Genomic DNA, 27,811 nt, shown 5'->3' on the forward strand with positions numbered 1-27,811 from the left:
TACCATGAATATAATATTTATTTTAACTTTTTGGGGTATTATATTTTCTAAACTCAATTTGACATTTAATTATATTCAGATATTTAAAGAAACAGTTTTATTCTGAGTTTATCAAAAACAAACTCTCAGATTCAGAATTAATCTGGGGAGTTTTCACTCTGGAGAGAAACTGTTGTTACATTTGAATCCTCTACACGTTCTCCTTCTTCTCCTACCACACACCAAATGTGTATTTTCTTCAGAAGTCATCAACTTCATTAAACATAAAGTAATTTGACTGTTAGAAATTCACAATTTATTAAAAAGTCAAGAGCAAAACCTTTGAGAAATAATTTAATGCTGAAAATTATCCTTTTCTCTTTTTCCTTCAATTCATACCAACATTAAAGGTTGGTTACAGGTAATTTGGAGACATCATAGTGAATATGATTTCATTTATTGAAGTAATGTTGCCTTCCAACACATAGAATGGGAAAAAATATTTGCCAACTATCCATCTGACAAAGGATTAATAAGCAGAAAATATGAGGAACTCAACTCAATAGGAAAAAATCTAATAATTTGATTAAAAATGGGCAAAAGGTCCAAGAAAGAAGACATACCAATGGCAGAGAAATGCAAATTAAAACTGCAATGAGATATCACCTCACCCCAGTTAAAATGGCCTTTATTGAAAGGTCAACCAATAACAAATGCTGATGACGATGTGGAGAAAAGGGAATGCTTGCACATTGCTGGTGGGAATGTAAATTAGTACAGCTACTATGGAAAACAGTATGGAAGTTTCCCAAAAAACTAAACATAGAACTATCAAATGATCCAGCAATCCCACTGCTAGGTCTGTACCCAAAAGAAAGGAGATCAGTATATCAAAGATAGATCTGTACTACCATGTTTATTGCAGCACTATTCACAATAGCCAAGATTTGGAAGCAACGGAAGTGTTCATCGGCAAACTAATGGATAAAGAAAATGTGGTACATATACACAATGAAGTATAATACCATTCAGCCACAAAAAGAATGAGATCCTGTCATCTGAAACATTATGGATGGAACTGGAGGATATTATGTGAAGTGAAATAGGCCAGGCATAAGAAAAACAAACTTCACGTTTTCTCCTATTAGTGAGAGCAAAAAAATTAAACAATTGAACTCACAGAGATAGAGAATAGAATGATGGTTACCAGCGGCTGCAAAGGGGGTGGAGGAGGGATTGTTAATAGGTACAAAATATAGTTAGAATGAATAAGATCTCCTATTTGCTATCACAACAGGGTGACTACATCAACAGGGTTAAGACCAGCCTGGCCAACATGGTGAAACCCCATCTCTACTAAAATACAAAACTTAGCCGGGCATGATTGCAGGTGCCTGTAATCCCAGATACTCGGGAGGCTGAGGCAGGAGAATTGCTTGAGCCTTGAGCTATTGTCTCTGCCTTGAGGCAGAGGTTGCAGTGAGCCCAGATTGCACCACTGCACTCCAGTCTGGGCAACACAGCGAGACTCCGTCCCCCGCCAGAAAAAATTTTTTAAAAAAATGAAAGAATAAGTAAAAGAACGTTTGTAACACAAAGAAAGGAAGAATAAATGCTTGAGGTGATAGAGACCCCCATTCAACCTGATGTGATTATTATGCATTGCAAGACTATCAAAATATCACATGTACCCCATAAATACATGCACCTACTAGGTACTCACAAAAATTAAAAATTAAAAAATAATAAAAGACTAATAAAAATAATATTGTCTCTAATCACTATAAAATGCCTCTGAAATACACAGCTGATGCCTATAGCCTCCCACATAATGACTGATTTTGTACCAAGAAGCTAAAGTATAAGCTTATCTGATTCCTAGGTTATTTCTCAATATCCTATATTTAGCTTTTACAAATGACACATAAGAAAATGAGGAGTTTTGTTCTAATAGGGGAAAAAAGTACTATTTAACTATTTAATAAAATCCCTGATTTTAAGCTAAAAAAAATCAAAATTTTTTAAAGCAATATTGCCCATTATGGACCTTTCATATTTTTCTCACTGTGATTTCATCACTAGACATTGAATAATTGCTTGCAATGTTCTATTCCTTCAGCATTTATTTCATCCTGCTGCCTCACTTCCAGTGAAAGTATCTAAACATAAATTGTTATACATCATAGTTTTTCAAAACTATCAGAAACCTATTTTAAACATTTTACTGACCTAAAAAAAAGATTTATTTTCCAGAGGTTCTAACAATTCCAAAATCATAGCAGTTATAAAGAGAGTAAGATATAATCCCAAATTTGCCTGTAACTCATTTTTTTCATTGTTATAAAGAAGCAGTTTTGAGGTGGCAATTAAAGCCCAATTTGCCATAAATCGATGTCACATATTGTCTTCAAGCTTCAGAAAAATCAAAGCCTTAATAAATTACACACCTTCTGTTCAAACATTTATAATCCAGTTTGCTGTAGATACTAGCACTAGTACATGGATTTATAAATAAAGCTATAGATTAGTGATCAATTCAGAAATAATGGGAAAATGAATACCTTCCCTTTCCCTCTTCTTGTTAAGTTTTTCTTCTTCACAGACTACAGGAAAGCACTGAAACTGCTGTTACCCATACCAAAGAGTGCTTGTTATTCTGTTCTTGAAGCTGCCCCAGCAACCAGTGACCTGTTTGAGAACCTGCCTTGTCAAGCTCCACAGGTGTCCTGGCTTAATGTTGCTCTGGAGTGCTTTTAATAGATAAGCATACTCTATCTACTCTGGCAAAGAAAAATAGGGCAGGCAATCAAACAACCATTTCTCTAACCTGAGCTGAATACTTAACATAAGTCAAGGGTAAAGGAAACATTCTGCTTTTACAGTGTCCTGAGATGCCATTGAAGAGCTGCCCTTTAGTTTATATATTTATGTATCATCCATCCAGGTAGAAACCCGTTCATTCAATAAAACTAGACTGCGATAACAAAGGTTTAAAAACGTTTTGAAAACATAAGCAGAGGCATTTGGAACTATTATTAAAGTAATTCAATAATCTTACTTTAAGAGTTAAACCTTCCAAATATTTGATTTTTCATGGGCCCATGTTTGATTATTCATAGATACAATTTTTGGTTAATTTTGGTTAGTTATACTAAAATAATTCCATAAATTTAAAAAAATGATTTTATAATTAATCTCAAGATTTTGTTTCTGTGTAATTGTCAGAAATAAAAATTTAAGAGCACAATAAGGAAAAAATTGATGTTATATAATGTACATAAATGTAAATATATTCTGAAATTAAATCCACTGCTACTTTTCTTATAAAGATTTACTTATTCTTATGACAAATGTGGTCATGGTCAGAGAAAAAAAGATTACATGGGGAAAATTTTGAAATGGGAAAGAAACTTAGTTCTCCTACTTACAGGGATATCTGAAGCGTTCTCTCTCTCTCTGTATATCTATAGTGCATTCTGTCTCCAGAGAACTGTGGAGATGGAGGACTCTGATAAAGGTATAGTAAGAATCCAGCAAAGATCTCTGGAGATGTGTCAGAACAATTCCATCAATTATACAGAGAACTGGATACATAGGGATCTGAATGAAATGTCAAAAATGCTTCCTGGTGCACAGGGAAGATGACCACAATCTAGTCTTACAGTATCTATATGATGTCCACGAAAACTATACACCTGGCACCCACTAGAACACAAGATAAGGGTTCCAAATGCTACCCCATAAACAAGCAGAATTTGGACTCCAGAATATAATGTAAGACAATGAAAAAAAGGTAATGTCTTTATTTCTAGGATTAAGGGATGAGTGTATCCTAATGAAACAGGTAAAAACCCTCCAATTTCTAAAAACTGGTATCCAAAATCCATTTATTGTCTAGGAAGAGCATGATCATTATTGTAGGCTAAATGAAACAAGGAAGAGAATTACCAGTTTCAAAACACCAGTGCCAATGACCTGAAAACTCACCAGGATACCTCGCTGTTGGGCAGTCACTGTTCACTGCAATCTTTGTTGAAGTGCTCAGAAAAGTTTTTTGCAAGCCACTTTGAACTGCTAGGCTTAGAAAGGAACTAACTTTTGTGTAAGTGATAGACTAGAGTCTTTAGGAACAAAAGGGGTGTGTATAATTTGGAATTAGTATCATCTGGGGAAAATACTTTCCAGTGTGATGGATTAAGCAAATGTCTTATTCACACATGCCATTAAGTCACTGTGTTATTGAAGATAACAGAGGGGGTTTCATAAGAGTCACCTCTTCCAGGTTTAATGAGGCAAAGAAAAAACATGTATGTCCTACTTAGGGGTCATTTCCATTATAAAACTGTCATTAAGTTCCAGTTCAAAGTTAAATTTGGGAAATGGCTATTTAGATAACACAGATGGGCACCTAGCTGAATCTTTGATTAGAAACCCTTAAACAAACTGGCAACCTATTATCTTTTCTTTTCATTTTATTCATGTCAAGGAAACTTTTGCCTATATATCTCAGTATAAAACAGACTTCACCTCAACCTTTCTTCTAGTTCAAAATAATAATGCATTCTTCCAGGAAATTTTGTCTTGTTACCAATAACCTGGGGTTACCTCAGGATGTAAGCTAATTTCAAACAACTTGTCCTAACAGGAAAAAATATATATATGATTATAACATGCATGTAGTTTGTGTATGGTTTTAAAGGGAAAATACTTCGCCCTCATCTGATAAGGTGCAACTAGCCTTCATAGTATTTTCTGTTCCATTTATTTATATAGACACCATCAAGAGAAAATCAAGCTTTTGCTAGGACAATAAGGAGTTTTTAACCTTCCTTTTCAGTCATGAGCCCCTTGGTAATGCAATAAAATATATGGAACCTATTGGCAGAGAAAGGGACTTAGCCACTTAACCACAAAATAAAGCATACATTTCCAGAGAGCTTTATGAAATCCAAGGGCCCCATTTAAGAGTTCTCTAACATGAGAGGAAAACATTCTATCAGTCTTTCTTTTGGATTAGAAACCCTTAAACGGACTGCCACCTATTCGCTTTTTTAAAAATTTAAGTTTTGGATTTTGAAAGGGTAAAAAGATTAACGGGATATAGGCAGGTCATTACTATAACAAGATTATTGATATATTTGATAGAAAAATGGAATAGAACTCCAGGGTGTGATTGGGTAATTGTGCAAAGAAAAGTAAGGTTCTTCAGGAGTGTCGAAATTCAAGAATGTCTTTTGTATTTTTATATACAAAAAAATAATAAAATCATAAACTAAATTTTAGATTACTTGCCATTTTGAAGTTGTCCTTTAGCAAAAACTGTAAAAGTTACCACTCAATGATGCATATTTCGTCTTTGTGAATTTTAACTTTGAGTTTATACAAACAGACTAAGCCAAAAAATTACGTACTTAGATGACACATGAAATACTAGAAATGACGTGGATTTTGAAATAGACAGAAATGGGTTTAAATCCCACTCATTAACATTTGTTAACAATATAACCTTGAGGATATCTGAGGCTTAATTTCCTCTTCTTTGAAAAATGAAATAATACCTACCTTGAGAGATGATAGGAGAATTAGATATAGCTATATGAAACATCCAATCCTTGTACTCAGAACTGAAATTAATTTTTCATAATTCAAATAATTATGGTGAAATTCATATTAAGTGTTATTATTTGCAGGAATGAAATACACCCACACTGATTCACTGGACCAAATAGAGATTTCTTAACCCTCCAAATAACACTTTCTTCTTCGTATTCGTTCAAAAAAAAATGCAGTTCCTGATTTTCTTTCCCTAATAGAAAAATCAATAAGTTAATCAGAGCCCAGAGTCAGAGCTGGTAAGGAGTTGAATGCACTTCATTCATTTTTGCCACTGAAAATTATGATTTGTACTTAAAGAATTCCCCATTATTACAGCCAGATGGGTATAATGGCCATGTTTGACTTTAACCAGATCAAGCTTTAGTTTTATAAATTCACTGAAATACCATCACACACCTTCTCATCCACCTCATCCCTCCCCTTAATAAATTCTATAGTTTATAGTTTTTATAGGGAAAGGGGCTTTGGAGAAAACTTGTACTTAATTTCACAATAAATATCCTTATAGTAAAAAGTCTCCATATTTATTTTTCCCCAACTTCTCAGTTAGGACGTTGTGAACACAGAAGGTAATAGATAATGCACCTTTGCTTGCCTTGTGAAATTTCATTTTAGATTAGTTTCTTGAAGAAACTACTTGAGGAAGTTACTGCCTATTTGTTTCTAGGACTAAAAAATATTAGGTTTTGAGGTCAGAATACTGTTTATCTTCTATGAAACAGAACTCTATCATATGCTGAAAATCTATTATAGTATGACAGAAAAACAATAGACCACTTTGGAAAAATCTACCCCTTTCTGTTACTCTTTCACTGGTAAGACTGGCTTAATTGAACTGTTTTTTGTGTTTCAGAAATGAGTTGGAGACTAAGAAAATAGAAGTTTAAAAACTCCAAATATGATCATTTTCTTGCTTTTTAATGTTTTTGTTGTATAAGTTTTCATTTTAATGTTTTTGTTGTATAAGTTTAAATTTCATCTTATGGAAAAACATAAGTTAAATTATCCTTACTGCTTTCATAGAAGTTGAGTTAAAATCTAAAATTATTCTAGATCAAAAAACAAATGAAGGCTACTTCTTCAGAATAAGGTATTTTTCTCAAAAATTAGTTAAGTTTTTATTTTTAAGCAAGCTATGTAAGAATTTATAATTTTTAGCAAAATAAGTAAAATAACTCTTAGAAAAGATATCAGGCACATAAATTTGTTAATAAAAACAAAACACCTTCTTTATCATGTTAGAACATTATACTTTCTATACATAATAGAATGCATATTTTTAATATTTTGAAGAACCTTCATACTGTGTTCCATAGTCTATTTTACAAGCCTAAATGTCCATCAACAGATAAATGAACAAAGAAAATGTGGTATATATGGACAGTGGAGTACTATTCAGCCTTACAAAAGAAAGAAATTTTGTCATTTGCAACAACATAGATGAACCTAGGCAACATATGTTAAGTGAGATAAGCCAGACACAGAAGAATAAGTACTGTATTATTCCACTTATGTGAGGTATCTAAAATTGTCAAACTCAGAGAAGCAGAAAATAGAACAGTATTTGCAGGGGCTAAGGGGAGGGGAAATGGGGAATTGTTCAATGAGCATAAAGTTTCAGTTATGCAAGATGAGCAGGTTATAGAGAACTGCTGTACAAGATGGTGACTATAATTAACAATGCTGTACTGTTCACTTAAAGATTTCTTAAAAGGGTAGATCTTGTTAAGTGTCCTATACACACACACACACGCACACACAAGAACGAAAAAATAAGAGTAGCTGAGATCTATAAGCACAAGGCTTTGTCACCAGTCAGACCATGCCTCAACAAACAAAATATTAAAAAGCTTCCTATGTTAAGACTATGGAGTAGACTTTAAGTCATACTTTGGATACAGTTTCATAAAGGTCTTCCCCTTAATAAATTTAACCATGTTATCTACAGTTCTTTCATCTTCCTAAATTTGGTATTTAGATACTGAATTTTAGAAGATATATCTTCTTTGGCTCTGAGTCCTTTTTATTTTTCAGATCCCAAGTATTTGTGGCAGCCACATTAATGCCTATTTCCTGGAATTGTGATTGTCCCATAAATTTGCTACTATGCTGTCTAATGACATAAACTGTCTAAATATGAGTAATTTGTTTCAGAGTACCCTCTGTTATATATCTGTTCTCCTAATCCTTTTCTCCATTTAAATGATAGGCGGCTGAGAAACACAACTCACTTTCAGAGTTGAGTGGGCTAAACGACATTTATGACTTGAAAAAAAAACACTTTCTTCTTTAAAACAAAGAAGGCATATTAGTTTGGCAACTGCAACTCTAGAATCAATTTATGAGTATGTAAGGAACTACTCCAAGAATTGACTAGAATATACCTAGCCAAACTTTATCTTTAGAAATTATCCCTCAGTGAGATTGGATCTATTTTAACATTTTTAACTGTTAATAATCCAAAATGCAAATACATACACAATGAAAATACAAAAAATAAAAATAAAAATCACACAAACATTGTTCAAATTTTCATGTTAAATATTAACAAAAAATTGGGCATTGCTTCGAATTAGTTAGGAATGATCAAAATAGAGCCCTTCACTGGAATTATAAAACAGAAAATTTGAGAAAAATTTAGATCTAAACTGGATGAAATTGTTATTGACCTTTAATCACTTACTCCTAATATAACCTGGAAGTATAACATGACTTGAATTTTTTTCAAATATTGGTATATTAATGATGCCCTCTGACTTCTAACGTAGTACATTGCATGCTAGGTCACAGGTGTTCCCTGAGATGACTGAACCGTATCAGGCTTCATCTTCCAGCACTGATACACCATCCTGCATATTGCTCTAGGTGAGGTCCTCTGTTCTCTGCCAAAAGTCACATTATTTCTGACACAAGCTTCAGCTGCTTCACCAAAGAGCTGAAGAGTAGAGTCAGAGCTCCATAAAAGAGATGATTTGTAAAGTCCTGGAAAAGGTGATGCTTTTAACTGAATTCTCTCTCCCACTTCGGGCTTGGTATCCCCCACATTTAGTTTAGGCACTCTTCCTATCATGATCTCCTGAAACTATTGACTCAAAACACCCTTGATCTACATAATTAGATCTTGTTTACCATACTTGGAATCAATATATTGAAAAATAATGTCTATATTTGCTCTTAAATCTAGTTGTTTCTTTTAGAACCAGGAATTCTGTACTATTTTGTTTTTTGTTTTTGTTTGGTTTTTATTGTTTGTTTGTTTGTCTTGAGACAGGATCTAACTCTATCACCCAGGCTGAAGTGCAATGGTACAAACATCGTTCATTGAAACCTTGAAATCCTGGGTTAAGTGATTCTGCCACCTCAGCTTCCCAAGTAGCTGAGACTACAGGCCCATGCCACCACACCCAGCCTGAACTATTTTTTAATAAAGGAATAAAACTTTTTTCCAAAATTTAACTGTTTATTCCACTTAAATGCACCCACTTTCTTGATAGGTGATTACATCTTGTTCCTGATCATATGTTACTTGCCTTTGATTCCTGGTTAAAGTCAGCTGTTTCAATGATAACAGCAAAAGTTGGATTCTGAAAGTTAAGCAATAAACTACATATAAGTGGTCCATAAGATTTATAAAACCCAGTCAATATGGCCAAGGAAAATTGAGGTTACTTCTGTAAAGATAATAAGTACTCTGTTCTGAATGTACTAACAAATCAAAGCTCCAAATATTTTTGTTTATGGAGAAAAGAGGGATAAAAGAAAACTTACTGTGAGAGCTGTAATTCCAAAAAATAAAGGTGTCACCTGAAATGCTATTGATAGTAGGAACATAAAATTTAAATATACTTCCTAATAATGTTGCCTCTTAATTTTAGTAGAAATGCATTCAGATTCTTTTTATCATAGTAATAAACAAAAGACATGGGATATCTGTGTTTAAACCACCTTAGCTTAACACAATTTGTAATGGCCATCATTAGGAGTTTATACAGAGCCCTGTTTTATGTCAGCCACGCTAAGATAATGTAGCTCGGGATGCTATATCCATGGTCTTTGAAATGTGTGCATAAACAGACACTTTTTCCATGTATCTGTTTTGTCGTTTATTTTGCTGTGTAAACACTATTATGAAATTTAGTCTAATCTTTTTGGGTTAATTCAAACATTTTCACTACATTCAGATAAATGTAACCAAAGCCAGATGTTGGTCTCTGTACTAAGAGGGCTCACTTAATGTAAACATGATTCTACTTCCTCCATTTCTTTTTTTCAGTCCAGATGTTGAAGTTGTTCAAAATGCTTTCCGTTTGCCTCATCACAGACCTCCCAGAAATCAAGCCTCCTTTCCAACTGATTTCTGCATGGGTGTCCACCTTGAAGTTCCTATTATGCCTCACAATCTCGATAATAATGTTACAAGTGGTCCCATTCAATCTTGACAGAAACTCCAAGAAATTCATCTCTTCATTATCAGCTGTCTTCTTTATGCGTTCTCAATTCAGTAGACACTTTTTCAAGCTTCATTTGCTGTGCAGAGTTCTGCTACCTACCCTCTCACTTCTGAAAAGAAACAAGCCCTTAATGGATTCTGCTGACTCTCCATTCATTTTCTAGACTTCATTGGAGATGGCCTTCTTTGGACTACAGCCTCTTTCGGACTACCTTCACCATCCTTTATTCTGTCATTACTCCATCATATTGGTCTTTCAATCTGCATTTCCACCTTCTCTCACAGTCAGTTTACTATCTCCCACTTTTTGTATCAGTCAGTATTCACACCTCACATAAAAATGTATATGCATTTGTTCATGCTTTGTATTTTCACTCTCCATGTTTTCGTTTGTTTGCCAACTCTCAGTTTTTCTTTATTGGTGTAACTTAACTCCTTGGATTACAGTGTTTTAAAAATGTAGAACTACAATGTTTCTAAGAAAGTACCATAGAATGACAAGAGAATTTCACCTTTTACGACGACTTGTCTCATACATTGCTTGTCTCTCAGTGCATTATTTGCCACAGGCATTTATAAACAGACTAATTTCTTTACCATTATGAAGTCAAAGACAGTTTTTTTCTCTTCTATGTGCCTCTAAGAAAGATTGATGAGCATGTCTTTTTTGATGAAATGTTTCAGCCCTAGGATGACCTTAATGTGCTTTTATCTTGCTTTGCTGCTAATGTCTTTTATATTTCTATAGTTTTCTTATTAGTTAAGTAATCTTGAATGTATGAGGATAGACAAAGAAATTGAATGTTATTTTTTTGTGGATTCTCCATGATTCAGCCAATGTATTATTTCCAAGTTTAGTTCAGAAGAATAGATTTAAGCAAAATATAGAGAAATTTAGTGAACTTAAAATTTCAGAACCCATTCAGCATGAAAACCAGAGAAAACCTCAACATTTCTTGTATTAAAATAGTTTCCACTTCTAGGAAAAGGGGAGGTAGGAATTTAAATGCTGACACATAAAATACAGCACTGATTGTTATTATTTAAAAATGCAATCACTATCCTAATGTTTTCCTGGAATAGACTTAAATAACTGGGTTAACATAATTGTACTGTTCTACTTTCTGAATGCCAACTTTGACATTTCTGTATGAATCTAAATTTTGAACCATTTTAATTCATACATTGTAATTTTTGCACGTTGCAATTTTAATTGGGAAGAAAATTAGAGATTATCTAGTTTAATTACTCAATTTTAAAGTTGTAGAAACTAGGAACTGGAAATAGTACATTTAAATGACTTTAATCAAGCTGCATATTTAGTTAACAGCAGTACTAGGGCAAAGAGTCAATTTACTAATCCTCTCAGAAAAAAACTATTTCTGTAATATTAGCTAAAAATTCAGTATTCACACTGGTTTCATGCTTTGTTTGCTTCATCTCCCTCTGCCCATTCTGCACAATTTACCTGTACAAGAACAATATTCCTTGCACACATTTTTTTACCCTATTCTCTTCACTTGGACTGCCCTTCTCCCCAAAGCATCCTCACAGGCTACTACTCTTCCTTTGTTATCTACCATGTCTCTAATCAGATGTGATCTTCTAGATAAACTTTCTCTGAATTCCCTAAGACGATGTAAGGGCATATTCAACCATTTTGTATTTCCATCACACAAATTATCATATTTCCTTTCATATCTACCCCTAGATCTGTGCTATTCAATATGGTAGCCACTAACTAAACATGTCTACTGAGCATTTGGAATATAATTAGTAGAAATTGGGATGTGCTGTGAGTATAAAACACACATTGTATTTCAAAATCTTAGAATAAAAAGGAACGTATAACATTATTGTGTGAAATGATATTTGAATATATCAAGTTAAATGAAACATATTAAGATAATTTTACCTTTTTCTTTTTCGTTTTTTAAAAATATGGCTACTAGAAAATATAAAAGTACATATGTGGCTTATATTGTTTTCCTATTGGAAAGCACTGCTATAGACCATAAATTTATTAAAATTAGCCCTTTAAGTGACCACGGTTTTGGTTTTTTTTTTAATTATTATTGTACTTTAAGTTCTAGGGTACATGTGCACAACGTGCAGGTTTGTTACGTATGTATACATGTGTCATGTTGGTGTGCTGCACCCATTACCTCATCATTTACATTAGGTATATCTCCTAATGCTATCTCTCCCTGCTCCCCCCTTCCCACAATAGGCCCCAGTGTGTGATGTTCCCCTTCCTGTGTCCAAGTGATCTCATTGTTCAATTCCCACCTATGAGTGACAACATGCGGTATTTGGTTTTCTTTTTTTTTTCTTTTTTTTTTTTTATTATTATGATACTTTAAGTTGTAGGGTACATGTGCATAACGTGCAGGTTTGTTACATATGTATACTTGTGCCATGTTGCTGTGCTGCACCCATCAACTCGTCAGCACCATCAACTCGTCATTTACATCAAGTATAACTCCCAATGCAATCCCTCGCCCCTCCCCCTTCCCCCCTCCGCCCTCCCCATGATAGGCCCCGGTGTGTGATATCCCCCTTCCCAAGTCCAAGTGATCTCATTGTTCAGTTCCCACCTATGAGTGAGAACATGTGGTGTTTGGTTTTCTGTTCTTGTGATAGTTTGCTAAGAATGATGGTTTCCAGCTGCATCCATGTCCCTACAAAGGACACAAACTCATCCTTTTTTATGGCTGCATAGTATTCCATGTTGTATATGTGCCACATTTTCTTAATCCAGTCTGTCACTGATGGACATTTGGGTTGATTCCAAGTCTTTGCTATTGTGAATAGTGCCGCAATAAACATACATGTGCATGTGTCTTTATAGCAGCATGATTTATAATCCTTTGGGTATATACCCAGTAATGGGATGGCTGGGTCATATGGTACTTCTAGTTCTAGATCCTTGAGGAATCGCCATACTGTTTTCCATAATGGTTGAACTAGTTTACAGTCCCACCAACAGTGTAAAAGTGTTCCTGTTTCTCCGCATCCTCTCCAGCACCTGTTGTTTCCTGACTTTTTAATGATCACCATTCTAACTGGTGTGAGATGGTATCTCATTGTGGTTTTGATTTGCATTTCTCTGATGGCCAGTGATGATGAGCATTTTTTCATGTGTCTGTTGGCTGTATGCATGTCTTCTTTTGAGAAATGTCTGTTCATATCCTTTGCCCACTTTTTGATGGGGTTGTTTGTTTTTTTCTTGTAAATTTGTTTGAGTTCTTTGTAGGTTCTGGATATTAGCCCTTTGTCAGATGAGTCGATTGCAAAAATTTTCTCCCATTCTGTAGGTTGCCTGTTCACTCTGATGGTAGTTTCTTTTGCTGTGCAGAAGCTCTTTAATTAGATCCCATTTGTCAATTTTGGCTTTTCTTGCCATTGCTTTTGGTGTGTTAGACATGAAGTCCTTGCCCATGCCTATATCCTGAATGGTATTACCTAGCTTTTCTTCTAGGGTTTTTATGGTATTAGGTCTAACATTTAAGTCTCTAATCCATCTTGAATTAATTTTCGTATAAGGAGTAAGGAGAGGATCCAGTTTCAGCTTTCTACTTATGGCTAGCCAATTTTCCCAGCACCATTTATTAAATAGGGAATCCTTTCCCCATTTCTTGTTTTTATAAGGTTTGTCAAAGATCAGATGGCTGTAGATGTGTGGTATTATTTCTGAGGGCTCTGTTCTGTTCCATTGGTCTGTATCTCTGTTTTGGTACCAGTGCCATGCTGTTTTGGTTACTGTAGCCTTGTAGTATAGTTTGAAGTCAGGTAGCGTGATGCCTCCAGCTTTGTTCTATTGGCTTAGGATTGTCTTGGCAATGCGGGCTCTTTTTTGGTTCCATATGAACTTTAAAGCAGTTTTTCCCAATTCTGTGAAGAAAGTCATTGGTAGCTTAATGGGGATGGCATTGAATCTATAAATTACCTTGGGCAGTATGGCCATTTTCATGATATTGATTCTTCCTATCCATGAGCATGGTATGTTCTTCCATTTGTTTGTGTCCTCTTTGATTTCACTGAGCAGTGGTTTGTAGTTCTCCTTGAAGAGGTCCTTTACATCCCTTGTAAGTTGGATCCCTAGGTATTTTATTCTCTTTGAAGCAATTGTGAATGGGAGTTCATTCATGATTTGGGTATCTGTTTGTTACTGATGTATAAGGCGGCTTGTGATTTTTGCACATTGATTTTGTATTCTGAGACTTTGCTGAAGTTGCTTATCAGCTTAAGGAGATTTTGGGCTGAGACAATGGGGTTTTCTAAATATACAATCATGTCATCTGAAAACAGGGACAATTTGACTTCTTCTTTTCCTAACTGAATACCCTTGATTTCTTTCTCTTGCCTGATTGCCCTAGCCAGAACTTCCAACACTATGTTGAATAGGAGCGGTGAGAGAGGGCATCCTGTCTTGTGCCAGTTTTCAAAGGGAATGCTTCCAGTTTTTGCCCATTCCGTATGATATTGGCTGTGGGTTTGTCATAAATAGCTCTTATTATTTTGAGATACGTTCCATCAATACCGAATTAGTTGAGAGTTTTTAGCATGAAGGGCTGTTGAATTTTGTCAAAGGCCTTTCTGCATCTATTGAGATAATCATGTGGTTTTTGTCTTTGGTTCTGTTTATATGCTGGATTACATTTATTGATTTGTGTGTGTTGAACCAGCCTTGCATCCCAGGGATGAAGCCCACTTGATCATGGTGGATAAGCTTTTTGATGTGCTGCTGGATTCAGTTTGTCAGTATTTTATTGAGGATTTTTGCATCGATGTTCATCAGGGATATTGGTCTAAAATTCTCTTTTTTTGTTGTGTCTCCGTCAGGCTTTCATATCAGGATGATGTTGGCCTCATAAAATGAGTTAGGGAGGATTCCCACTGTTTTTATTGATTGTAATAGTTTCAGAAGGAATGATACCAGCTACTCCTTGTACCTCTGGTATAATTCGGCTGTGAATCCGTCTGGTCCTGGACTTTTTTTGGTTGGTAGGCTATTAATTATTGCCTCAATTTCAGAGCCTGCTATTGTGACCACGGTTTTTAATTTATATACTCAGCACCTAAGCTTTAGCAATTAGCTAATGATCAGCATGTATTTCATGCTGACTCACATAGTTTCAAATGTTGCTTGAATTGCTGAAATCACAAAGTAAGACATGAAAGGTAGGTTTGAAACCCACGTCTGATTTATCCTGCAATTTTTTTTAACCACAAATCAATTTATTCCAGTGTGTGGCACCTTGTTTTTCCAAGCTACATATGACTGCAAAATTGAATTACTGTTTCTGTTAAAATGATTGGTCACCTCAAAACAAGCCAGTCTTGCAACTCAAAATAATTCCCATTTTATGTACAGCTTAGCTAGGATCTACATTGTTAAGTATACTAGAGGGATTTGATACTTAATGTGTCTAAGGACAAGGAAATAGAAATATAAACGAATTATAGCCACTTTAGCATTCTTTCTGACTCATAGTATAAAGATAATGAGGCTATATTATCTGGTTTCTTAGTACTTCTGCAGTGCTACGTTATATGCTGAAAGAAAGGACACACTCCTTGGAATATTATCATCAATGGACATCATACTTACTACACTTGTGTTTTTTAGTAGACTTCATTTTTAGCAGTTTTAAGTTTAGAGAGAAAAATAAGTGAAAAGTACAGAATGTTTCTTTATCCAAAGTTTACCCCCATCACCATTTCCTGTTTCCCTTATTAACATATTATAAGCCACAAGAACTGTAATAAATACGTTTCTGTTCTGTACAAATTACTCAGTGTAAGATATTACTATGATACCACCTTATAATGTTTTCCTTTCATATACCGTGCTTTTGGTCCTTTGGTATTGTATCTGCAATAACATCACCAAACTCAGGCTCATCTATACTTTTTTCCCATTATCTTCCAGGAGTTTTATAATTTTGCATTTTAAATTTAGGTCTCTGATCCATTTTGAATTAATTATGGTGAAAAATGTAAGGTCTGTGTCCAGACTGGTTTTTTTGTTTATTTGTTTGTTTGTTTTTGCAAGTGAATGTCCAATTGTTCCAGTATTGTTTGTTGAAAAACAATCTTTTCTCCATTTATTTGCCTTACTGTTTCCCTGGAGAGAAAAGCTGAAGGTCCAAGGGCCATGTAGACCAGAGAAAAGACTGCACATTTAAAGACCTCTTGAGGCTGCAAAACTGGCAAATGCAAGTAGGTTATCTCAAGATATGGAATAGAACTGAAACGTTCAACTTGAGTTCCTACACTGGAACCCCAGATGGGCAGTACCAGTAGTCTGAATGGGTCTTAGCTGGTGGTGAAAATTATTACCAATTCATATTATGTAGTGACTACTTCTCTCCCATCTGTACTTGCATGGAGATGAGATCATGGAAGACTCCTTCAGATGACTCCAGAGATGAGTCTTTGATTGCTACATATTCTACGTAAGCCCACCGAAACAAAGGCCAACATAGTCTTCAGCTTTCTAGTGATGATCAACAAGGAAGCTGGTAATCCACTCCCACCACTAGTCCAAGGAAAAGAGAGGGAGGGAGAAAGAACTCAATAGGTTGAGAAAAGGAGGACAAATAAAATAATTAGAGCAGGTTGCTTACATTAAGTAAAAATAGATGGACTGTAAGAAGAAGAAAACATTAAAAATCACAGAAAAATACTTCAATGTGATATAATTAGAGCTCAAAATAAACTTTCTGAAACTAAATGTCAGGATTTCTAAAGTAGAGTTACTTAATAAAACAAAAATACAATGGTGACTGTGGAAAATTAATTATGAAACAAGTAAAAGTATATAAATGTGAAATAATGAGAGGAAAAATTGTAGGGGAAATATATTCATGAACATTTAAGTAATAAGCAAATACTTTGCAAATTATAGTTAGTTTAAGAAAAAAGGAAATAAACAGATGGGGGAGAATTAAGAATCAGTGAAATAACAGAAGCATTCCTTAAGGGCTTGAGTTTTGTTCAAATTCAAGATATCATGGAGCTCCTAGAAAGATGAATGGAAAAAGAAAATCACTTTGATATAGCATAGGAAAATTACTTAATTAAGAGAATATCTTACAAGCTTTCAAACAAAACAAATTACTTCTAAAAGAACGAGAATAGGCTCTATCTAAGGAAAATCCCAAGAGGTATGTTTTAACCTCGCAGAAATTAGAAATAATAGATCTCATCTCAAGCCAGGTAAAGAAAAAGAGTTGTAAAATAATATTAGATAACAGATTATTAATATAAATGGGTGTTCAGTGAGAGTTGGAATCATAGCATTCCTGTCAAGCAAGTTTCTCTGAATTTGGCAACCTATACTGTAATGAACAACCTGGTAATTATCAGATAAAAGAGGTGTGGGGCGATTCCATGGGATTGTGTGCTGGGGAGTAGAGATGGCATAAAAGTACCATATGAATCTGTTCTTTATGTCTGTGCAAGGAGACACCTATGAACTCTTGGTGAGAGTGCTTTAAATTTATTTTAATTAAAAGCATATACAACTGGCTATGACAACTACAGATTAGAAGAAAAATACTAGTGATTTGCATACTTAAAAAAAGAACAGGTATTCCTCTCTTACTACTTTCAAAACGATATATGCTCTTTGGTTACAACTAAAGCCATAAATTAAGTTTTCAAAAATTAGAAACTTTACAACCTAGATTCATATGCCACAATACAATGAATCCAAAAATGTTACCATGTGTCCATTATAAAATCCCTCAGAGGCTCCAACTTCTTATTGTTTTGAGCTTCTCATTTATATTTTTCCTCCTTTGAACACCAAGTATTTTAATGTTATTTACAATATTTGGGTACTTTTTATTACTACTGTGCTTCATGTTTCAAAATTAGGGTTATCCACTAAATTGTATCCAATATGTTTAATCGTATGCATTGATTTAATTTGATTATTTCTTCTTTGATTTAGTGATTTTCTTCTTAGTTCTGTGTATCCTTTTGTAAATTTGGAAGTTCTATTTTGCATGTCCATTTATAACTCAAGGTTAGCAAACAAAAGAAAACAGACAAGACGACTGAGTAATTTTGAGGTATAAAGTAATATCAGATCCAAACAATTTATTGAAGATAATTGACATTGTAAAGAATAAAAGAAGTTCATCATTTCCTAATATCTTCTTACCAAGCCTGCTGCACGGTCTACTAAAGAATGATTTGATTTTCCCACCTGAACCACTTCGATGTCTCTACTGTTTTGGTCTTTTCATAACTCACTGGCTTGCTCCTTTGAAGCTGTCTGCCTCACTTAAATAATTCCTGATGTGATCATTTCATACCTGGTTCTTTCCCATTCTGAGATTTTAATCTTCCCACTCCAATTTTGCTCCCCAGTTTTTGTCACTTGCCCCAAGGTCTGGGAACTGATTTCACTCAACCTTCCTGTGGTTCTCTGGCATTCAATTTCTTTCTGCTATTTCTTGATCAAAATGTTCTTACCAATACAAGAGAAAAATTGAAGGATTCTTTATTTGATAATCTTGCTCTCACTAATAGTGTTTCCCTAATAATGACAGATACCATCATGCAATTTATGAAGAAGGTAGAATTAGTTGGAAAACTGCAGCGCATGTTATTTATAACATTAAGAATAAAATACATTACAATAAATTATTTTTGGGCTGATAAATCTCACAATGAAGATGTAGAGGACCAATTGAAACTCAACGTTGTGCTTGTCTTTAGAACCTGAATATGCAAAGCAAATGCCTTATTAGATTAGAATTTGATCTTTTTTTCCTACTTGTATTTAAGGAGATTGAGTTTTTCTGTGTTAAGTGCATCATCTTTGTTTTCAAATATTTTGTCTTTCATTCACTGGTACCAATAGGTAGGAAGTTGAAGTTACTATCATTACTTAAAATCCACGACTTACAGAATGTTGTCCTTGTTAAATTGCATGGGTTAGACATTTTCTGAGCTGTAACCTTCATCCTGTTCAATTGAGTTGATTAAAACAAGTTGTGTGAAAATTAAATGCAAGAAATATTTAATAACAAAAAGACAATGATAGAAAATGGACAACCTGTAGAATTTTAAATGTAAGGATTATTTAGTACATAGTTCATATTTCTCTGAGGGTTGAATTTTTTCAGCACAATAGGTACATGTTTCCAAAGAAGATGATTATATCTAATTTTATCTTTAAACAGAAAAACATGTTTCTTTTCCTTACCTCTTTTTATATCATTATGGATAATACTTGTATTAGTAATAAAATGAATAAAATCACATGACATTCAGTTAAGCTATGGCAGGCCATCAGTTCTATTTAAAATATGTCTCTATGCATTTTTTAACTTTGCTACGAGAATTTAAAAAATTATTTAGTACATTGGAAAATTGCTTCACTAAGTGTTAGTTACTAAAATCCAGAAGTGTTAAATGTCTGAGATGCTCTTTAAGTTTTAGAGAGTCGCTGAGGCAGCAGGGGAAATCTGCTGAAGTAATTGCTTTTCTCTCTTTATATCTCTAAATCTCTACTCAGATTTTTCTTTGTGATACGGGCTTGTGGTCAGCATATACCACTTGGCCAAAAACATATTGTAGCTTAGGCAATTGCTTATCTTCTCTGATTCTCAGTTTTTTCTTATAGAAAGGATGGATTTGGGCAAGATCTCTGGGGTACCTTCCGACTCTTAACATTTTCAGACTCTATGACTCATTGACTCTCACCTCATTCCCACATTAGCCCTGGGGATATCCTCTGGTGCATGTTTGCACTTCCTCTTCTTGTCATCTCTTGGTGAGTTCTCAGATAATACAGATATTGTTAATGTCAGCCTGGATATGATACAAAAAGCACAAGGACATAATCACTAGGAGAAATTTTGTGTAATAACACTAAGCTCTGTATAGCTCATACACTGTATACTCAGTTTAAAATGTTAATTTATTGAGAAAATGAAGATGTGTGTAATGAAAAATACAATTATGAATTAAACAAGATAAAGAAGTACCCTTGTTTTATTTGCAGAAGTATATTTCAAAGAACTCTGTATCACTTCAGTTATATGCAATGAAGTTATTTCCCATTCTCACTCTTAGTCCATATAAACACTATTGTGATGTTTATTAAATATGGCATTATTTTCAAATTAGAAAATGTAGTGTATGCCATGTTTTCTTTGTTGCTTTTCGGTGGAAAACAAATTGCTGAAGCAGCAGATTTCATTTAGGTGCCTTTCTTCCTAACCTCTTCCACAGAAAAAGATCCACAGCACTTCAATTCCAACACAAATACTTTGCAGTCTTTCCTAAAAGCATTCACTTTGTCATTCTTCTCTATTTTTCATAAAATTATTAAGCCATTCAAACATTCCCAGAATCCAATGACCATGGTAATGTTTTTAAAAAGATAGGTTATTTTATTATCAATAACATAACATATTATATTTGAATATACAAAGGGCAAGTAAAACATGACAGTATTTTATCTATCCAAGTTTCTGTGCTCTGGAACAAAAAATCAGCTTTTTAATCAAATTCTCTGTTAACTACATATTGTAGACAAATAGAAAAATATTTGCTTAAACATCAGACAAAATGCAAATATATAGCATTTGCATCTTTAAAAGTCTCAAGGAGCTTTGATTTTTCTCATTGTTTAAATAGTACACAAATATTTTAAAATATAGTCAGTTTTCTAAAATAAAATTGTTATTTAATAGGTTCCTTTGCTTTCATCACATCATCTCCATTTCCTTAGCCAAATAATGCATAATTGACTATATTTTCTTCCAGGATGGCACTTTTTTATTGAAGTCATGCATTGGCCAGCATTTTAACCCAATAATCTAAGCTGAGAATGGAGCATGGCCTATAGCATTAAGTGAACTTTATTTAAATATTGATTCTTCTTCTTGATAGTGTGACCTTGGTAAATTACATTAAATTCTATGAATTCCATTCCCTCTTCTTTAAAATTGAAGATCTACTTGAGAGTTGATGAGAACTGCATATTCTGAAATGTTTTTTAAACTACAAAGAGCTATGCCAAGGGTAGGATTCTTCAGTGAGAAAATGGAAAATGAAATGTTACCCACATCATATTTTCCTAAATAAACCGAAGCCCATGTCTGGAACTAGATCCAGGTCTGGGTTAAAATCCAATTTCTAACACTCATTCTTTAAGTTAACACAAGCAAATCATAGTATCAGCTTTCTCAGCTATCTAATGGGGATTAAAACAATGCCATCATCATGGGTTTATTATAAAGATTAAATGAGAAAGTGTAAGTTAAGCACCTATCTTAATGCTTGGGATTAGTATGTGTCCTATCAATGTCATTAACTAGGATGTAAAGAGGAATATTGTGTGTATGAGGCCTCCTCTGTATACAGCAATGTGGTAAATTGATAATAGATATATATGCTGAAACACTGGAGAATGCTAAACTCAATCTTCCCAGCCACAGGGAATTACATAACCTTTTACCCAGTTGTTTAGATAAACTAACAAGCAAAACTAAAAGCATATTATTTGATTTTTCTCTTTACTCTCGACTGTCATACCCCATCTCATCTATCCAGTCTTTCTGATTTATGAACAAATTGTATTTTCAGTTGTTATGTCTTTGTTTACTTCTATGCTACCACTCTAAAGAAGCCACCATCAATGTTTTTAATAAGCTAATAGTCTCCAAAGTAAATGTATTAATCTTCTTTGTTTCCAACCCAAATGTATTCTCCTTTGAGTAGCCACAGTTACCATTGTCAGGAAGTTATTGCCTAAATGTAGAACGAAACAAAAACTCTTTTCTGTGTTCTAGAGTTCTCTCTTATTCTAGCTCCTGTCTATATCTGTAAGGTCAATTTAGCCCACCACCCACCTTCTTCATTAAGTCCTTGCAATAATAGTGCACTTCAGGGCTGTTGCACTTGATAGCCTCCTTGTTCGAATCATTTTCCCATAGTTTCATGCCTTCTTCTGCCTACTACCCGGCTCCTTCTCATGCTTTGTATGTCCACACCAGTGTCACTTTCTCAGACAAGCTGTCCTTGAGCACTCCCATAAAAGCAGCTTTTGATGGGCTGCTTTTATGGGAGAGCTCCCCCATGTTATCCTGCTTATATCCTCCACTGAATTTATCTGTTTACCATAATCTTTTTATTTATCTCTATGAATGTTTCTGATCTGTTCTTGCTTGTCTCCCTAACTCCCAGAATTTCATTTACATGAGAGTGGGGTGTCCGCCTACTCCTTGTTCAGAACTATAGCTGTAGCCTGTTTTTTCAAAAAAGGAGATTATTATTAATATATGCTCATTAAATACTTTTTAATGATTAATTCAATAATGAAATTCACAAAATGCAGTCTATGTTTTTCTCTAAATAGTCACTTGTCTCTTTGTTAAGCTACTGGATTTGAGCTGGGCCTAAGATTTTAAATAACTAATTCAAATGCCACTTCTGTAAGGTTCTAATTAATTGGAAATGAAATCCGTTACTTTCTCCTCTACTTCCAAAGCAATAGTATGTTATTCCTCATGTTATATAACAGTTCATCATTGCATAGCTACTTTGAAGAGTATCTCTTTCTCCAACTAGATTACTGACAACATACAGACAGAGAGTATATATTTCCATCTCTTTATGTCTATCACCTGGGCCTAGTGAATGCTTAACAAATGTATGCTGAATTAAACTGAATTATTTCCATGATTCATATGATCTGCAGTCAAAATAGTTGAGAAGAAAATGCAGAGGGAAAACTGGCCACTGAAGTAGCTCATGTCTCCATGGAGTGTTCCAATCAGCTTCAGCCTCAGGCCCATCAGGAATTGCACACTAATTCTGACCAAAGAAAAAAATCTGGACCAGAAGATGCCTGGAAATTCCTCTGGTCCCATCATGTAAATTGTGCCTTAAATAGAATATCAGATTCACTATGCAATCAAGGAAACTGGCAATTTAGCAAAGTTGAATTAAAGTTTTAGGTTTTATTCAGAAATGTGATGTCAGATGGATATAACTTACAAAGTGTTTTTCTTCATGTTTTTTTCCCTTTATAAGTGACGCAGAAAATGTATTTTTACTTATGTTTTTGCATCCAGGGTATCAGTAATACTCAAGAATAAATACAGTCTTTTGAAGTGAAGTGTGAGGCAAATCTAAGTCTAGAATTAGATTTGAAATGGAAAATGACATAGTTTCTTTTCTTTTTCTTTTTTGAGATGGAGTTTCGCTCTTGTTGCCCAGGGTGGAGTACAATGGCGTGATCTTGGCTCACTGTAACCTCCGCCTCCTGGGTTCAAGTAATTCTCCTGCCTCTGCCTCCTGTGTGGCTGGCATTACAGGCATGCGCCACCATGCCTGCCTAATTTTGTATTTTTTAGTAGAGACGGGGGTCTCCATTTTGGTCCGGCTGGTCTCGAACTCCTGACATCAGGTGATCTGCCCACTTCAGCCTCCGAAAGTGCTGGGATTACAGGCATGAGCCACCATGCCCAGGCAACATATTTTCTTAAAAGTAGTCTCTTCCACCGTTTTGGAAATCTAAGTGTCACCTCTAAAATGTATTGGTTCAAGGAATGAGATTCATTACAACCATACTGAGATATGTTTTTATCATATATATATATGTCATCTCTTTGACAGAAGTTTTTACCATTTCCAAGAGATAAAACTCCTACACATAAATTATTAGAAATTATAAAAAGTAACTGTAGCATCCTTAATAAGTGCTATTCTAATTATTTTCTTTTTTATGCAATGGTGAAGACTACTTAAAATAAAATTTTTAAATGACAGATTTTTTTGCCCCTTCCTGTAGCTATTTCAGATAATGAAATTAAGTAGTTTTTTGCATGTTTTTAAAATGTAATATTTTCTTTGACTTCAGACACTATTTCAAAAATCAAAAATTTGAGAAAATACACATACGCTGGGATGGTTCTGTTAGGCAATGATAATGTGATAGTTAATGTTGAAAAATATGCTGTCTGAGTGTGAATGAATAATGTTTAATGTAAAGCCAACTATTCAAAATAACAACTTAAAGATGAAAGCTTTTTGTTGATAAGACCAACTCTTGATATAGCCATAACTTAAGACAGTTCTTTCTTTTAATTTTCCTCAGGTTATTCTGTGTCTCAGACCACGCATCACTTTATTCAACATTTTTCTAAGTATGTTTGTAGACCAAAAATTCTGTGGGATTTTCCATGGAAAAAGGTTTACATGGTTCAGTAGATTTGGGAAGCCATACATTGCATATCCCCCCCACCCCCTTGAGAATTTACATGCACAAGGTAAAGACTCTCCAGTGTCCAAAAGCAATGTTTAGCCTAGAATTTTTAAAATTCATTTGACCACAGTGCTGTCTTACTTGTGATGTCTGTTAAAAGTCATAGAAACAGTTTTCTTCGGTCCTTGCCTTGTCATAATAGCTATGAATATTATATGAATTAAGATTTTTGCTGGCTATAATCAATTTTCATGGCACTTATTCTTAATAAATCGGATTCACTGCCACCTCATAAAATGGGAATTGGCAGTTCTTGTAGACTTCTAAGTACGCATACAATGTCTTTCTTATTTATGTATCAACATACGCCTCTATATGTTTTTAGCGAGGCGATACACATAAAATAAATCCAAGATATTTCAGAGTATTCATTCTCCATTTTAAATTTGTATTTGACAAACTGGTGTGCCTGAACAGAGCTAGAAATTTAAAGTGAAAATCAGAAATAAATTCAATTAGATAAGGATAAACAAACATTGACCTAAAGTCATGAAGAACATGAGGAACAATGTAAAGGTAGAGGCTGCCCATGCTAGTTGCTGGTAAATTTTGTTCTTCATTAATTTTAAAAAAGGCACAGAATTGTAAACCTGCTCTCAGATCATTCAATGAAGATGAGCAATTAAAACAAGCCTTTCTGCAAGCTCGCATCACATCTACCCATCTCTGCCTCTGGTCCCACATGCTCCGACTTCTGTGTTTCTTTGAATAAACTGATCATGATTGTATCAAAATTGTGATCTAAATCCCATTTTCTCTCACCTTTTCAAACTATCATTACATCATCTCTCTTTAGCACCATCAATTTTTCTCTCTCTTCTGGAACATCCCTTGGATTGCTATTATTACTCCATCTTAAAAAAAAAAAAAAGAAAAAGAAAAAAGAAAGAGACAATGAGAGAGAAAAACAACCAAATTGAAAAAAAGAATAGTCCCTTGATCCAACATTCCTCTTTAGTTTCTGGCCTACTTTTCTGCTTCCCTCAGACAAAAAACAAAAACAAAACAAACAAAAAAACACTAGAAAGAGCTATTTGTAGTAGTTGTTGTTTTCATTTCTCCTTCCTTAATTCATTTTCAGAACCCACAAAATTTAAGCTTCCTCCTCACTATCGTCAAAGTCACCAGTGACTTCCTTATTATTTAGCTCAGTATGGCCCCTTGGCCCCTCTGGAAGTCCTCAGCACTTGTTTCTATAACTTTCCTTCCCTATCCTCTTCTCTTCCAGTCGCATTGGCCCTTTGCTGGTCCTCAAATGTGCTAAGCCTCCTCCCTTCTCATGGTATTTGCAACTAGTGTACTCTCTGCCTCACATTCTCTTCTTCAGATATTCTGAGCCCACTCTCCCACTTTCTTTAGGTTTCTAGATCAAATGTCACCTTATTAGTGAGACTCCCCTTTACCACTTACATAAATTAAGCGCCATGCACTTTGGTACTTCCCATTATTCTGTCCTCTGATTTTTCCCAGCAATATTTATCAATTGAATAAATAAACATGAAATAGCTGTTCATTTGCGTTTGTCTCTCATGCACTTTACATCTATAAGGTGAGTTAGGCTTCGCAGATATTTTGTTACTCTGTTCTTAGCTACTGCCCAATTGTGAAATAGAGCCTAACATGCAGTAGGAACTTATTGCATGTTTGCTGATTAGATGAATGTGAGCACTTATTCATCTGGTATGTATGAAAATGTTGAGCATTAAATAACTAAATTAGTAGTACGATACAGGTCTACTGATCTTTGTAATAGTGCTAAAATGGCTGAAAGTACCAGGACGACTTCTTCGTGGATGGCTTTGAACTACTCCTAAAAGTTTGGTAGGATGTCTACACATGGAGATTTCTGGGAATTTCAAGCCCATAATAAACAAAGAACCAAGGTAGGAAAGTATTGAGGAAATAATGGCTAATATGTATTTTTTCTATAGCAAGGGGTAGGATGATTAGGAAAGAAAAGAAGCAGGTAGAATATATTGGGGGGAAAAGTAGCCCAAGTAGCATAAATTATATTTATGTATGTATGTGTTTATATATACAGATATATAAAATGTGCATATATATGTATGTATGTAGGTGTATATATATATCCTGCTGTAGCATATGATCTTCAAAACAGTATGGCGATTCCTCAAGGATCTAGAACTAGATGTACCATATGACCCAGCCATCCCATTACTGGGTATATACCCAAAGGATTATAAATTATGCTGCTATAAAGACACATGCACACGTATGTTTATTGCGGCACTCTTCACAATAGCAAAGACTTGGAATCAACCCAAATGTCCATCAGTGACAGATTGGATTAAGAAAATGTGGCACATATACACCATGGAATACTATGCAGCCATAAAAAAGGATGAGTTTGTGTCCTTTGTAGGGACATGGATGCAGCTGGAAACCATCATTCTCAGCAAACTATCACAAGAACAGAAAACCAAACACTGCATGTTCTCACTCATAGGTGGGAACTGAACAATGAGATCACTTGGACTCGGGAAGGGGAACATCACACACAGGGGCCTATCATGGGGAGGGGGGAGGGGGGAGGGATTGCATTGGGAGTTATACCTGATGTAAATGACGAGTTGATGGGTGCTGACGAGTTGATGGGTGCAGCACAGCAACATGGCACAAGTATACATATGTAACAAACCTGCACGTTATGCACATGTACCCTAGAACTTAAAGTATAATAATAATAAATTTAAAAAAAAAAAGTCTCTACTTATTTACATTTCTATTTAAGATTATTCCTTCTACCTGGTAGGCATTCAATAAAATGTTGGTACATGCTATGGTTTGAATGTGTCCCCCAGATTTCCTGTGTTGGAAATGTAATCCTCAGTGTGTCAGTATTGAAAGGCCTTTAAGGGTTGATTGTATCATGAGGGTTTTGCCAAGCGTGCAGAACAGCAAGCAGAATGTGGGGATTCATGAGCTGATGTTTAGAAAATCAAAAAGTAATTGATTAATGGATTATTATGAGAATGGAACTGGTTGCTTTATAAGTCAAGGAAGAGAGAATTGAGCAATCACATTAATGCATTCAGGCAGGCCCTTTGCCGTGGGAGGCTCTGAGTCTTCTTGGGACTCTGCAGAGAGTCCCCATGAACAAGGAGGCTTTCACCAGATGTACCTCCTCAACCTTGGCCTTCTCAGCCTTCATAACTGTAAGAAATACACTTCTTTTCTTTATAAATTATCCACTTTCAGGTATTCTGTTATAATCAACAGAAAACAGGCTAAACAGTGCATTAATAAAGGAAGGCAACTTTAGGACTAAAAATACTGAGCTAAAATCTTGATTTTATTTTTTAAATTATACTTTAAGTTCTAGGGTACATGTGCACAACGTGCAGTTTTGTTACATATGTGTACATGTGCCATGTTGGTGTGCTGCACCCATTAACTCGTCATTTACATAAGGAATATCTCCTAATGCTATCCCTCCCCACAATGGG

General features: G+C 34.6%; 1 protein-coding gene across 2 annotated transcripts in view; it reads left to right on the forward strand.

The window, feature by feature from the left end:
* The window catches only part of GPC5 (glypican 5), a 1,466,403-nt gene that overhangs the window by 1,313,744 nt on the left and 124,848 nt on the right, over positions 1-27,811 (forward strand). The window lies entirely within an intron of this gene.

Source organism: Macaca thibetana, chromosome 17 (genome assembly GCF_024542745.1).
Source record: "Macaca thibetana thibetana isolate TM-01 chromosome 17, ASM2454274v1, whole genome shotgun sequence".
Lineage (NCBI taxonomy): Eukaryota > Metazoa > Chordata > Mammalia > Primates > Cercopithecidae > Macaca > Macaca thibetana.